Raw genomic sequence first — 14181 nt, forward strand, 5'->3', positions numbered from 1 at the left:
CTGTGTGCATAGAGATGAAATTCATTCAGTCCAGCAAAATTACTCTTTTTTGTTCAGATCTTGTATTGTTGTCTGAATGTTTTTAATACAGATTATCCATGTAGTAATATTTTCAATATAATTTATTGACTTTCCTCCTCCAAAAACTGGATGGAAAAATAATTGGGAAACAGCAGCCCCAGTCCAGTGATTTTATGTCATATTAGTTCTCAGAATGGCAAGGAATATTACAGCTGACTCCACGCACCCACACCATTCTCAATTCATAATGCTCCCATCAGGAAGACAGTATAGGGTACCAAATTCAAATCAAGACATTTATAAGAAGTCTTTTGTACCCTCTGAAATAAAATGGGTCAATGAATGTACAGTATGTAAATATAGTCCCCCACTACCTATTTATTCATTCATTTATTTAGGTATCACATACCGTTGTTGTGATTTCATGTACTTCATGTGATTTTATGTGACTTATATGTTTTGCCTGTGTATTTTGTACTTTTATGGTAGAAGCCGAAGACAAATATCCACAGTAGTGGACAATAAAGTATCTATCTAGGGAAACCCTAAAACCTTCTAATGCAGTTCCTTTATGCTTGATTGCATCCTATTCCCTTTTGGCCTTCCAACTACTACTAAATAATGCTATGAGGTAGTAAACATGGAATAAGATTCTGATAATCAAAGGCAGTAGCAATCATTTGCTCAAGTTAATTATATAAAATATTAAAGAGTAAATCAGTGACAAAACCATTCCTGGTGAGGTCATTAAGGTGGCCCTCATAGGAGGGGAGAATTCACCTCATCAACTGAAGTGAGTGGAGACATTAAAAACGGCAGATTGCAGGAGAGGGTTGAATTCAGCCATTACACCAAGGTTAACAGTCCTACTCTTTTAAAAAATAGCCTGGGATCTTTAATGAACAAGTAGTCAGGATGAGGGTTTAACATCTCATAATAAAGGTGGCACTTCATATTAGGGCACTGATTTTTGAAATTCTCGTCCAGGGTGAAGAGTGCCATCTGTTGGCAGCAGAAATATGATATTCATTGGAGGTGCCCACCCATCGCAGTTCTACAATACACAGACTAAGGCTTTTTTAGTTTTACAATAGAAATCAGAAAGTAAACGATTGGTTGAAATACTATACTAAAGAAGGACCTGACTTGTCAAATAATATAATCAGTATTCAGTTCTTTTGCCACTTATTTGCTGAATTAAAAAAAATGACTTTGGCAAATCACCGATACAGTACAGTGCAAATTACAAGATATGTTCATAGACATCAGGAGAAACAAAATAAAGTATTTAGAGGCCCTAATCTAAAGTATGTTTTTTTTTAGAATGTGTTCATTATAAATCTATATTGATATTTTTGGGCAATATAAACAGTAACCAAACATGAATCATTAATTTAAATGTTTACTAACCTCAGTGCTCACTGGTTCTCAGAACATGTTTCTATCTAAATATCAACATTAATGTAAACACAATTTTCAACATTTTAGAGGCTTTTCATTTCAAAACATTTAAAGAGTTAACTATATTTTCTTATTTTAGACTTCACAACGGAAGCCTAGTGTTCAAGTCTTCAATAATGAGAAGTTTTAATGTGAACTGTTAGGCACATTCCCAAAATAATTTGGAGTTTTAACAGTAGTCACTTGCAAATCATTACATTTCGTATTCAGACCACTTACACAGAGATTAATTTAATCCTGTATCATTCTGAAAAGCTTAAGGGTCTTCATGAGTCACACAGTTTAATAATGCAAAACACGTATTATGAAAAAGTAACATGATAATATCCATTAAAACAAGACACTTCAGGTCAGAGCACACCATTGCAGGCCTCTGCTGGACAGTAATTAAATGTGGTAAAGTAAAACAACCTTCCTTTCTGTGAATTAATATAATTATTTCAGGGCATTTGCTGCATGATAATAACTTACAGGATCTCAGCAAAGGAGAAAATAATATTACTCTGGAGATTATTTAAATTAGAGAACTGTTTTTTGGTATTACAAAAGCAATAGAGCAGCAAAGAACGAAGAGCAGTGCTGTATATCAGATCTAATAAAGGGAAACCTAGATGATGAAAAGGAAGTGGATAATATAAAAATGCAGCCATCTTGAATGTGTGTCAAAACTCACGTCAGCAGAAAGCACATACAGTAAGTCCTGTCCAGTATACCGCTTTCAGCCCTTTTTCACTAGCCCGCTTTCACCAGATCTCAAGGTGGTACTTGTGTTGTGTTAAACAATACTAAAACAGTGGTTTCAATTATATTTATTGAAAATTTAACATATTTTATAAGTGATACAGTATAAATATACAGTATAAAATACATAGGAACAAGTAAGAGGTTTATTCCATGCTGAAAAGAGAAGAAATGAAACAATGTTTCGGCTGTGGAGCCTTCTTCGAGTGTGAAAAAGACAGGGCAGACAGCAAAGATTATATAGCATAGGAGAACAAAAGCCAGGAGAGAGAAGGCGGGAGCAGGGGAGAGGCAGAGCAGCCACTCAGGTGGTACGAGGTCTAAAGAGGTGAGGAGAGGTGTGAAACGAAACCTACAACTGAATAGAGAGAATAAGAAGAAAACAAGTCTGTCGTTGAGAGAAGGGGGGAGGTCTGAACCAAGTTTCAGAATAATTTTAATTTCTGATGTCTTTCTGCTGTAGGAGTTAAGAAACCCTTTTTTGAGAACGCAGACAGAGAGATCAATGTGATCATGGCCGTCAGAAATGAAATGAGAAACTATGGGCTTGGAGAAATCTTTCATCTTCACAGCCCTAACGTGTTCTCTGAAGTGGTCTCCGAAACTCCTTCTTGTTTCCCAATGTCACACTAACACCTCCTGTGTGGGTAGTGTTGGTCGTAGGACGTTTTGTTCACAGAGGGAAAAAAAAAATGTGTTGGCAAGTCAGCACACAAACAAACCAGAAGGCCAGTTTTACTGAAGTTAACACAGCTGGCCACACAAACACTCACTAGGTCTCTTCATCAAGTATAAAAAGAATGAACAATCTTTTTATAATATCCACTCACACCTTGCTTTTATTTCTAAACTCCTAACCTACCACAACCAACTCTTGACTCCCAACAAACCCCAGTGCTCACAACACCCTTAAAATAGGATTTGGGTTGTACCATTATGGATTCAATAGGTGTAAAACATAAAATTCACAAGACAAACAACACATAGCACAGTAGTCCAGACTACTTATACATACAAATACATGAAACCCTTAATAATACTGTAACGCCCTCGCCTGGTGGTGAGGAGGAAGCGCCCCTAGGCGCTCGTAGTACCGCTGGGCATGCTGGGAGTGGTAGCCGGGAAGAGTCTGAGGGTCAGCACGATGACCAGCGGCTGACCCTGCCTGTGTAAATAATGTCCTAGTAATTCTAGTGCCCTGTGTAGTCCTGTAAAAGTAGAGTGTGTTGTTAGGTAATTACCACCCTAAATGTGTGTACGTGTTCGTCAGTCTCCTCATGTGTGTGTAGATCCTGTGTTTGGTTTTGGTGTGGTTGTAAAATAAAGCCAGTGCTTGGTTAATCGCGTCTCCACTGTTCTTTAGTTCTGAAAAAGAACCTGCAATACGCTACATTGGTGTCAGAAGCGGGCAGAATGAACAACTCGTGGCAGACACTACCCGATTCCATAAAGCGCCGGCTGACGCTGGAAGACGCAGAACCCATCGGCGGCGCACATAGGGAGCCTGAGCAACTCCTGGGTGCGACAGGTGGCCACAGCCCTTACCAGGGCTACCCAGTAGTGGTCCCGCCAGTAGAATTGGGGCGGCCGCCCCGGAGAGAGGATGCCCTCCCTGCCGGAGCCGATCAGCGATTCCCACACCCATCGGCGCGGGTGCGACCAGGTCGCTACGATGGTGAGGCGCCTTGGGAGACCTATGAGGTGCAGTTCCAGCTCGCGGCCCGGACGAATGGCTGGAGCCGGGCAGAGATGGCCGGCCACCTGGCGGCGGCGCTGGAAGGAGCGGCCTGCCAGGTGCTCCTGGATGTCCCGGAGGAGGACAGAGGCGACTACACGGCGCTGGCAGCAGCCCTCCAGCTGCGCTTCGGTGTAGAGGAGGCGCCGGACTTGATGCGGGAGAGGCTGGCCCTGCGGCGGCGCCGACCAGGAGAGCGACTGGGCCCGGTCGCCGCGGATGTCATGTTCCTCGCCCGCAGAGGATACCCAACTTTCCCCCGGGAGGCGCAGCTGGAGATGGCTCTCCAGGCCTTTCTCAAGGCCCTCTCACCCGAGGAGCTGCGGCGCTACGTGCAGCTGGCCGCGCCAACATCGCTGGAGCAGGCCTTGGCCCTTGCTACACGGGCTGAGGTAGTGTTCGGGGTGACTGGCAGCGCCAGCAGATGCAGTGCGCCCTGCCGGCTGACCGAGGCGGCGACGGAGGAATCCAGCGAGGGGGAAGAGGAGCCAGCCCGTGCAGCGACCGCCGCGGAACAGCCCCGCACGCTGATTTGCGACCGCTGCGGGAAAAGAGGACACCGAGCCCGGTTCTGCCGGGCACCCGAACCTCGCTCGATCGGCGTCGGGAAACGGGAACGGGGCGGCTCAGCGCGGGGAAGGCCGCCCGTGAACACCTCAACCCCCGCTCCGGAGAGCGCTGTAAAAACCGGCGCCCCTCACGCCACCGTGGGGCGAGTCGGCTGTAGCCGGGGCCTGTACCTCCACTGCCGGATTGAGGACCAACCCTGCCTGGCCCTACTCGACACCGGTTCATCAGTGACCCTACTTCGGCCGGGCGTTCTCCCCGACACCGAGGGCACCAACCCCCCAGGATGGGAGGCCTCCAGCCTGCGGCTGAGGACCGTGACGGGACAGCTCGCTGCAGTCCGGGGGAAACGGGTGCTTGCCTTCCGTCTGGGTGCAGCGACGGTGCGCCACCCCTGCTACCTTGCACCCATCCAGGAGGACTGCATTCTGGGGCTGGACCTACTGCAGCGAGTGGGGGCCAGGTTGGACTTGGACCGGCAGGAGTTGGTGTGGCAGGGGGAGCGACTGCACCTGGTGGAGGGCAGGTCCGGCGAAGGCCGAGGGACGCGGGCTTGCCAGAGCCGGGGGAACAAGAGGCGGCGGCGGCGGCGTCAGTCGCCGGGGCAGACCAGGCCTGCGAGCCGGGGAGCGAGCGTGCCGGATCCTGCCCCTGAGTCGGCCGGGGGGCCAGACAAGGCGGCGGCGGGGGCCGAGCGTTGCGTGGAAGCGAAGCGTGCCGTTGAGGACCTCTTCCAGCGGAGCTGCGAGGGCCTTGATCAGGACCAGCGGCAGCGGCTCCGGGAGCTACTCGCCCAGAACGAAGACCTCTTTGCGGCGAGGGATGAGGACTGCACCCGCACTGCCCTGGTCCAACACGAGATCAACACCGGCGACGCTCGGCCCATCCGCATCCCACCAGGACGCATGGTCCACGCCAAGCGGACCGCCGCCGAGGAAAAGATCCGGGAGATGGCCGCAGCGGGGGTGATTGAGCCCTCCGCGAGCCCGTGGTCGGCGCCAGCCGTACTGGTTAAAAAAAAAGACGGCTCGTGGAGGTTCTGCGTCAACTACCGCAAGCTGAACGAGGTCACCCGGAAAGATTCCTACCCCCTGCCGAGGATAGATGACGCCCTGGACTACATCACCGGGTCGACCTGGTTCAGCTCCCTGGACCTCCGCTGCGGCTACTGGCAGGTACCGCTTGCTCCCGATGCTCGCCCGAAGACGGCCTTTTCCATCGGCCAGGGCCTCTGGCAGTTTACTGTCATGCCTTTTGGCCTGTGCAATGCCCCGGCGACGTTCGAGAGGCTGATGGAGAGGGTGCTGGCATCGGTCCCGCGGAACCAGTGCGTGTTATATCTGGACGATCTGCTGGTTCATGCACGGAGTTTCGACCAGGCCTTGACGAACCTCCAGGCGGTGCTGGCCTGCATCCGCCGTGCTGGCCTGAGGCTCAACCCCCGCAAGTGCGAGCTCCTGCGGCGGGAGGTGACCTTCCTGGGACATGTTGTTGGACCGCGAGGGGTGGCTACGGACCCAGGTAAGGTCGCTGCAGTGAGGGGCTGGCCGACTCCACGCACCGTCGCGGAGCTCCGCAGCTTTCTGGGGTTGGCCTCGTACTATCGGAGGTTCGTCCGGGACTTTGCCAGCATCGCCGCCCCGCTGCACCGCCTCACCGACAAGGGCCGCCGTTTTGACTGGGACTCGGGCTGTGAGACTGCCTTTGGCCGGTTGCGCGAAGCTCTGGTGGGGGCCCCCGTGCTGGCCTACCCCGACCCGCGGTTGCCGTATATTCTCGACACCGACGCGAGTGACTCGGGGGTGGGGGCGGTGTTGGCGCAGGAGGGGCCGGATGGGGAGCGCGTAGTGGCTTACTACAGTCGGGCTCTGACTAGGCCTGAGCGGAACTACTGCGTGACCCGTCGCGAGCTGCTGGCGGTGATGGCGGCGGTCCACCATTTCAGGCCGTACCTGTTCGGGACCCGGTTCCGGTTGAGGACCGACCATGCGTCCCTCACCTGGCTGCTCCACTTTAAGGAGCCAGAGGGACAGATGGCGCGATGGATAGAGATCCTGCAGGAGTACGACTTCACTGTCGTGCACCGTGCGGGGTCTCGCCATCTCAATGCCGACGCTCTCTCGCGACGCCCCTGCGAGGCCGCGGACTGCCATCACTGCGCCCGGCGGGAGCAGCGTGAGGAGGCTGTCCGCACCGTGGCGGGGGTGAGCGCCGCGGCCACGGCCCGGGAGGGGCCGCTGGGGGTGGGCCTGCCAGACCTGGCGCAGCGTCAGGCAGCTGATCCTGACGTGGGCCCGGTGCTCCGCTGGAGGGCAGCAGGAGTGCGGCCTACACGAGAGGAGCTCGCCCCGCACCCGAAGTCCGTCAAGGCCCTCTGCGCCCTGTGGGAGGCCTTGGAGGTAAAGGACGGGGTGCTGCGCCGGGGGTGGCGGGTACCCTCCAGTGGCGAGGTACGGTGGCAGCTAGTGGTGCCTCGGTCGCTCCGCGGGGCGGTGCTCCGAGCGGTGCACGGCCAACCGGGTGTGGGGCACTTCGGCGGTAAAAAAACCCTGCAGCGTCTCCGAGGCCATTTTTATTGGGGTCTTTGCCACCGGGACGTGGATCGGTACTGCCGAACGTGTGCGGTGTGCGTGGCGCAGAAGGGTCCCCCCGAGCGCTCTCGGGCCCCCCTCCAACAACACCAGGTGGGGGCTCCTATGGAGCGGGTGGGAGTGGACGTTTTGGGCCCGTTTCCGCGCACCGAGGCCGGGAACCGCTACGTCTTGGTGGCTATGGATTACTTTACGAAGTGGCCGGAGGCCTACGCCCTCCCGGACCAGAGTGCCCCCACGGTGGCCGATGCACTGCTGGAGGGGATGTTTGCCAGGCTGGGGGTGCCGGAGGAGTTACACAGTGACCAGGGGCGTAACTTCGAGTCCCAGGTCTTCGCCAGGGTGTGCCAGCGCCTGGGGATTACTAAGACGCGGACCACCCCGCTGCATCCCCAGAGCGACGGGTTGGTAGAGCGGTTTAATCGGACGCTCGCCACCCAGCTGGCCACCCTGGTGTCCCGGCACCAACGGGACTGGGACCGCCACCTCCCCCTTGCGCTCTGGGCGTACAGGACCGCGGTCCAGGAATCCACCGGGTGCACCCCGGCCTCGCTCATGCTGGGCCGGGAAATGCGAACACCGGTGGACCTGGTCTTCGGCCCGCCGCCCGGAGACGGGTCGGCACCGCCGGCTGGACCGGACTACGAGTGGGACCTGCGGCAGCGGATGCAGCGGGTGCACAGCTTTGCACGGACCCACCTGACACAGGCGGGGGTCCGGCAGAAGCGGTACTACGACCTGCGCTGCAGGGGGCCTGCCTTCCAGCCCGGGGACTCGGTTTGGGTGTACAACCCGCGGCGCCGCAAAGGCCTCAGTCCTAAGCTGGCGCCGTCGTGGGAGGGGCCCGCTGAGGTACTCGGGGTGGTGGGCGAGGTCTGCTACCGTGTCCGGTTGCGAACACGGGGGAGAGTGGTGGTCCTGCACCGAGACCGCCTGGCCCCCTACCGGGCCCGGGAGGAGGAGCCGTGTGGGGAGGCTCCAGAGGAGCAGCCGGGGCCGGAGCCGGCCGATAGTGGGGCGTCCGTGGATCGCCAGCCGTCACCGCGGCGCAGCGGCCGCTCACGCAGGGTTCCGCAGCAGTTGGCCGAATACGAGTACAGCCTGAGGGGGGTGTTCGACGTCGGCGAGACGCCAGACGCTTCAGGTGGGGGCAGTGTAACGCCCTCGCCTGGTGGTGAGGAGGAAGCGCCCCTAGGCGCTCGTAGTACCGCTGGGCATGCTGGGAGTGGTAGCCGGGAAGAGTCTGAGGGTCAGCACGATGACCAGCGGCTGACCCTGCCTGTGTAAATAATGTCCTAGTAATTCTAGTGCCCTGTGTAGTCCTGTAAAAGTAGAGTGTGTTGTTAGGTAATTACCACCCTAAATGTGTGTACGTGTTCGTCAGTCTCCTCATGTGTGTGTAGATCCTGTGTTTGGTTTTGGTGTGGTTGTAAAATAAAGCCAGTGCTTGGTTAATCGCGTCTCCACTGTTCTTTAGTTCTGAAAAAGAACCTGCAATACGCTACAATACACAGGACAGACATTCATTAGATCTTCTATACCTGGTTGCCATTTTTAGCAACAACATTAGGCTCTGATAACCTCCCCTCTCAGCATTCCAGCAATGGTATGTTCCACTAGATAAGTTTCAGGCATATAACCAGTCTCCTATCTGTTTGCAACCTTTTGACCTTTCTGAGGACCCCTCCAAACAAATAGGCACTGGCTTCTCCTCTCATGCAGTGCTGTTAAGAGGTAAGGTAGTGGCATTCTACACTATGCTTTGTTTCTTTAGTGCCATTTCTCTAAACATAGTGTTCTCTACCTTTAGTTTCCCCTCCTTTCCACAACCTGGGTGTGCACTCGCAGGCTGAGAAACAAACAGGGTAGATTGGTGATAGCTGACGCACTCTTGTATTTTAGAAAAACATAAGCTCTGTTAACTTCTGCCACCCCTCTCCTACCATGTTCCATTTGCCACAGTGACAGACTGCTCTGTCACAACCCAATGTAGATGGCTTGGTATTTCCTGCAAGAGGTACAGTAAATAAGGTTGCTGGAGGGACAAGATGTCATCTGAGTAATCCGGAATTGTCCTGAGGGGCCTTGAATGAGTGTGGTGTTAGATATGTACTTGCAGGTGATACAGTGAGCTCCTTTGCAAGGGGGTATCCTCTGTTGATGAAAAAAGAGTGCATTTTGAGTGCTTGATTTTGGAAATCCATGTCATCACTGTAAAGTCATCGTAGAGAGTTTTTAGTGTGTTAGTGTGCAATGTGGTAACAACATCCTGTCTCAACAATGTAAACATTGTATTTCATGAAATTGTTGGGTTAATAAACATTTAATAATCTACTGATTTTTTTTCTGACAACCACACACAACTGCAGTACTTTAAGGATTTTACTTTGTAGTGCAGTACTTTTTTACAAGGACAAAACATATATCTTATAAAAACTAATTGAGTGCTCATAATGGTGGGGTAATTATCAGGCAATAATGTTTGAACTTATTTCCAAATTAAAGGATATAACATATTTTTGCAAAGAAGAAGTTCAATATCTTGTGTGTCCGTCATTTTATGCGCATCAATGCACATACTCCGTGTGGTATCCAAGAGCTTTTATTTTTCTTAAGGAAATAATATTCCATTCAGCAAAAAGTGTTAGCATACCTGGTCAAGTTCAATGATACTGTATGCATGTTGTGCCATGACAGGAAGGTCTGAAAAATTGGTGCAATATGCAGCCATTTGTTATTATGTACAAATGAAAATGTGCTAATTAAGGTGCAACATGTTGAGCAATAACATTGCTCATTCAAGAACCATCAATTAAACACTGTGATCTTGATCCATACAGTATTGCATTCCCATAACAAGTGAACCAGTCAATCTCCGCAACACAACATTTTTGGTATTTTCTCTGCATTTGCGGTAAATTCTTTGACTACCACCAGGCCAGAACAGATTAAACCGTAGCTTGTCACCAAAAAAAGCAGTTTGCCAGTTTCTGTTGGAATGTGGTCATGCCTAAGCATGACACATTGTTCTGTGCTGGATATTCAGCACCAAACCATCATGTGTGAACAAGCTCATCAGGAGAGCAAGCTCTGTCATTGGGTCTGACCTCAACCCCTTGGAGGTAGTGGCTGAGAGGAGAATGGTGTCCAAACTAGAGGCCATCATGGACAACATCTCCCATCCCCTCTATGACAGGCTTGTAGAAATGAAGAGCACGTTCAGCAATAGACTGATTCAACCACGGTGCGACAGGGAGCGCTACAGGAGGTCATTCTTGCCTTCTGCCATAAGACTGTACAACGCATCCACCTTGCGTCTGGGCAGAGGCAACATTGACAGTGACCTGTTTCTGGACTGAACGCATCTACACATCTACTGCTACATCTGTTCTCTTTCTTTTCCCGTTTACAACTTTTTTTTGTGCGATATATGCCAGGGACCCATGCAATACATTTATATTTATATCTATATCTATATTTGCATCTATATATATATTCATATGTGTGATAAGATTTTTCTGAGTACTGTTCTGTTCTAGTTTGTTCTTTGTGTGTCTGGACTGTGAGTAACTCTTTTAGTGCACCCCTCACTGTACTGATTGGATTGTATGTATTGTATATTATTATTATTGTATCATTCGTTACACGTGGCTGTGTTGTCTGTGTAAAGCTGCTGTTGCACTGCAATTTCCCTCACGGGTTCAATAAAGTATCTATCATCTATCTATCTACTGTATGTGTATGGTAGACTCTGGTACCATTCTTGTTTTTTGGCCATAGTGAAATTAAAGTATATATGCAAGATTATGTTGATCCTGGAGTTGACTCAAATCAACATACCAATCTTGAGCAAGGGTGAATGCCCTTGCTGTTTCATCAGTTAAACCCACGTGGATATATATCTACTGCAGATTGTTGACCATAGCATCTCATGACCTTGGACAATTTTGTTTCTGCTGACAACATCCTTATGCTCTTTTTAGGGTCTAGCTTGTGAAATTTGACACATTTTAGTTCATGTTTGATTAGTGCAGATTTTTCCAAGGTTTTTGTCCCAACGGTTATACAGTAGGTGCAGAAACTCACAAGCATTACTAGGATCACTTTCACATTTGCACGTTTGCAAACCATTTTGCTATATTGGGTATAATACAATTACACAAGTAACCAAGAAGATATTTTCAGGTTTTGTAATGAAACTGATTTATTTCCAATAGTAATCATTTCAAACATCCAGGACATTTGTGAATGTACAATGCCTTGTAAATGTATTTAGACCCTTACACTGTTTTCACATTTTGTTGCTTTAAAGCATGCAGTCATGACACTTTCATCAAGCAATTAATGATTATTCATTTATTATTATTTGACCTAGCAATTATATACATACTCCACATATTCAAACACAAAGAAAGAAGTAAATCCATATTTCAAAAGAAAGAAAAATGGAAAAGACATGATTGCACAAGTATTCAAATATTTTGTATGGCAAACCTAAATTAGATTAGGTGCCCAACATTACCTTAATGTGCCACACAACTAGTTCAGTGGCCTCTGTCTGTGTGCAAAAAAGGCCTTTGAAGTCAGGAATAAAACAAGGGCATGTCATTGCCCCCACACTGTATTCAATATTTCTGAGTGCTATGCTCCATTTTATTACAAACTCCTTGCTGGAGTTTGTAATCAATTTTGATGTGCCATATCGATGGCAAAATATTTCATCTTCAATGCCTCCAGTCCACAAATCCTCCAATTTCTGGAATTATATTCCAGAACACTGATTATGCTGTAGTATGTACCTTGACAGAAATACATCCAAATAGTTCTCAACAAATTGAGAGGATGATGGAGAAAACAGGACACTATCTAGTCACAAAGAGAGCCTGGAGAATGTAGAACACTTCTCTTACCTTGGGAGTTTTCATTCACAGAAGGCTGATTTTAACAAACATATCCAGCGTCACATGAGATCTGAAAGCTTTGGCTATCAGATGGGCATTTGAGAATTGCAATGATAAAACTGAAACTGAACTGTTGATTTTGTTTACTTATGTCTACGTTATTAGGATAAAACATGGACAACATAGAGGAGATATTTATGAGGACTGGAGTCTTATTATTTGATGTTAGTTGTGGAGGATTTTGCAAATCAAGTGGCAGTATGTCTCTCGGAAGTATGCATCACAAGCTTGATCAACTATGATCATCCTCCATCAGCGCCCTTAAGTTGGTAATTACCTTCAGAAGTGAAGTAATACAGTATGTACCTTTAGAAGGTCCTCTTCTTTCATCTTAGCTTAAGCATTTGTACCAAAAGAGGACAGAAGAAGCATGTAAAATTTATGAGAAAAGCAAGTATAATACAGTATTTTAAGTGTATCTGAAAGATTGTGGTCCTTGGCCGAACTAAAGATGAAAGATTCTATGCTATATACAGTGCCTTGCGAAAGTATTCGGCCCCCTTGAACTTTTTAACCTTTTGCCACATTTCAGGCTTCAAACATAAAGATATAATTTTTTTATTTTATGTGAAGAATCACCAACAAGTGGGACACAATTGTGAAGTGGAACGAAATCTATTGGATTTTTGAAACTTTTTTAACTAATAAAAAAATGAAAAGTGGGGCGTGCAAAATTATTCGGCCCCTTTACTTTCAGTGCAGCAAACTCACTCCAGAAGTTCAGCGAGGATCTCTGAATGATCCAATGTTGTCCTAAATGACTGATGGTGATAAATAGAATCCACCTGTGTGTAATCAAGTCTCTGTATAAATGCACCTGCTCTGTGATAGTCTCAAGGTTCTGTTGAAAGCGCAGAGAGCATCATGAAGACCAAGGAACACACCAGGCAGGTCCGTAATACTGTTGTGGAGAAGTTTAAAGCCAGATTTGGATACAAAAAGATTTCCCAAGCTTCAAACATCCCAAGGAGCACTGTGCAAGCGATCATCTTGAAATGGAAGGAGTATCAGACCACTGCAAATCTACCAAGACCTGGCCGTCCCTCTAAACTTTCAGCTCAGACAAGGAGAAGACTGATCAGAGATGCAGCCAAGAGGCCCATGATCACTCTGGATGAACTGCAGAGAACTACAGCTGAGGTGGGAGAGTCTGTCCATAGGACAACAATCAGTCTTACACTGCACAAATCTGGCCTTTATGGAAGAGTGGCAAGAAGAAAGCCATTTCTCAAAGATATCCATAAAAAGTCTCGTCTAAAGTTTGCCACAAGCCACCTGGGAGACACCCCAAACATGTGGAAGAAGGTGCTCTGGTCAGATGAAACCAAAATCGAACTTTTTGGCCACAATGCAAAACGATATGTTTGGCGTAAAAGCAACACAGCGCATCACCCTCAACACACCATCCCCACTGTCAAACATGGTGGTGGCAGCATCATGGTTTGGGCCTGCTTTTCTTCAGCAGGGACAGGGAAGATGGTTAAAATTGAGGGGAAGATGGATGCAGCCAAATACAGGACCATTCTGGATGAAAACCTGTTGGAGTCTGCAAAAGACCTGAAACTGGGACGGAGATTTATCTTCCAACAAGACAATGATCCCAAACATACAGCAAAATCTACAAAGGAATGGTTCACAAATAAACGTATCCAGGTGTTTGAATGGCCAAGTCAAAGTCCAGACCTGAATCCAATCGAGAATCTGTGGAAAGAGCTGAAAACTGCTGTTCACAAACGCTCTCCATCCAACCTCACTGAGCTCGAGCTGTTTTGCAAGGAAGAATGGGCAAGAATTTCAGTCTCTCGATGTGCAAAACTGATAGAGACATACCCCAAGCGACTTGCAGCTGTAATCGCAGCAAAAGGTGGCTCTACAAAGTATTAACGCAAGGGGGCCGAATAATTTTGCACGCCCCACTTTTCATTTTTTTATTAGTTAAAAAAGTTTCAAAAATCCAATAGATTTCGTTCCACTTCACAATTGTGTCCCACTTGTTGGTGATTCTTCACATAAAATAAAAAATTTATATCTTTATGTTTGAAGCCTGAAATGTGGCAAAAGGTTGAAAAGTTCAAGGGGGCCGAATACTTTCGCAAGGCACTGT

The sequence above is a fragment of the Lepisosteus platostomus genome, chromosome 4 (assembly GCF_059453375.1).
Source record: "Lepisosteus platostomus isolate fLepPlt1 chromosome 4, fLepPlt1.hap1, whole genome shotgun sequence".
NCBI classification, from domain to species: Eukaryota; Metazoa; Chordata; class Actinopteri; order Semionotiformes; family Lepisosteidae; genus Lepisosteus; species Lepisosteus platostomus.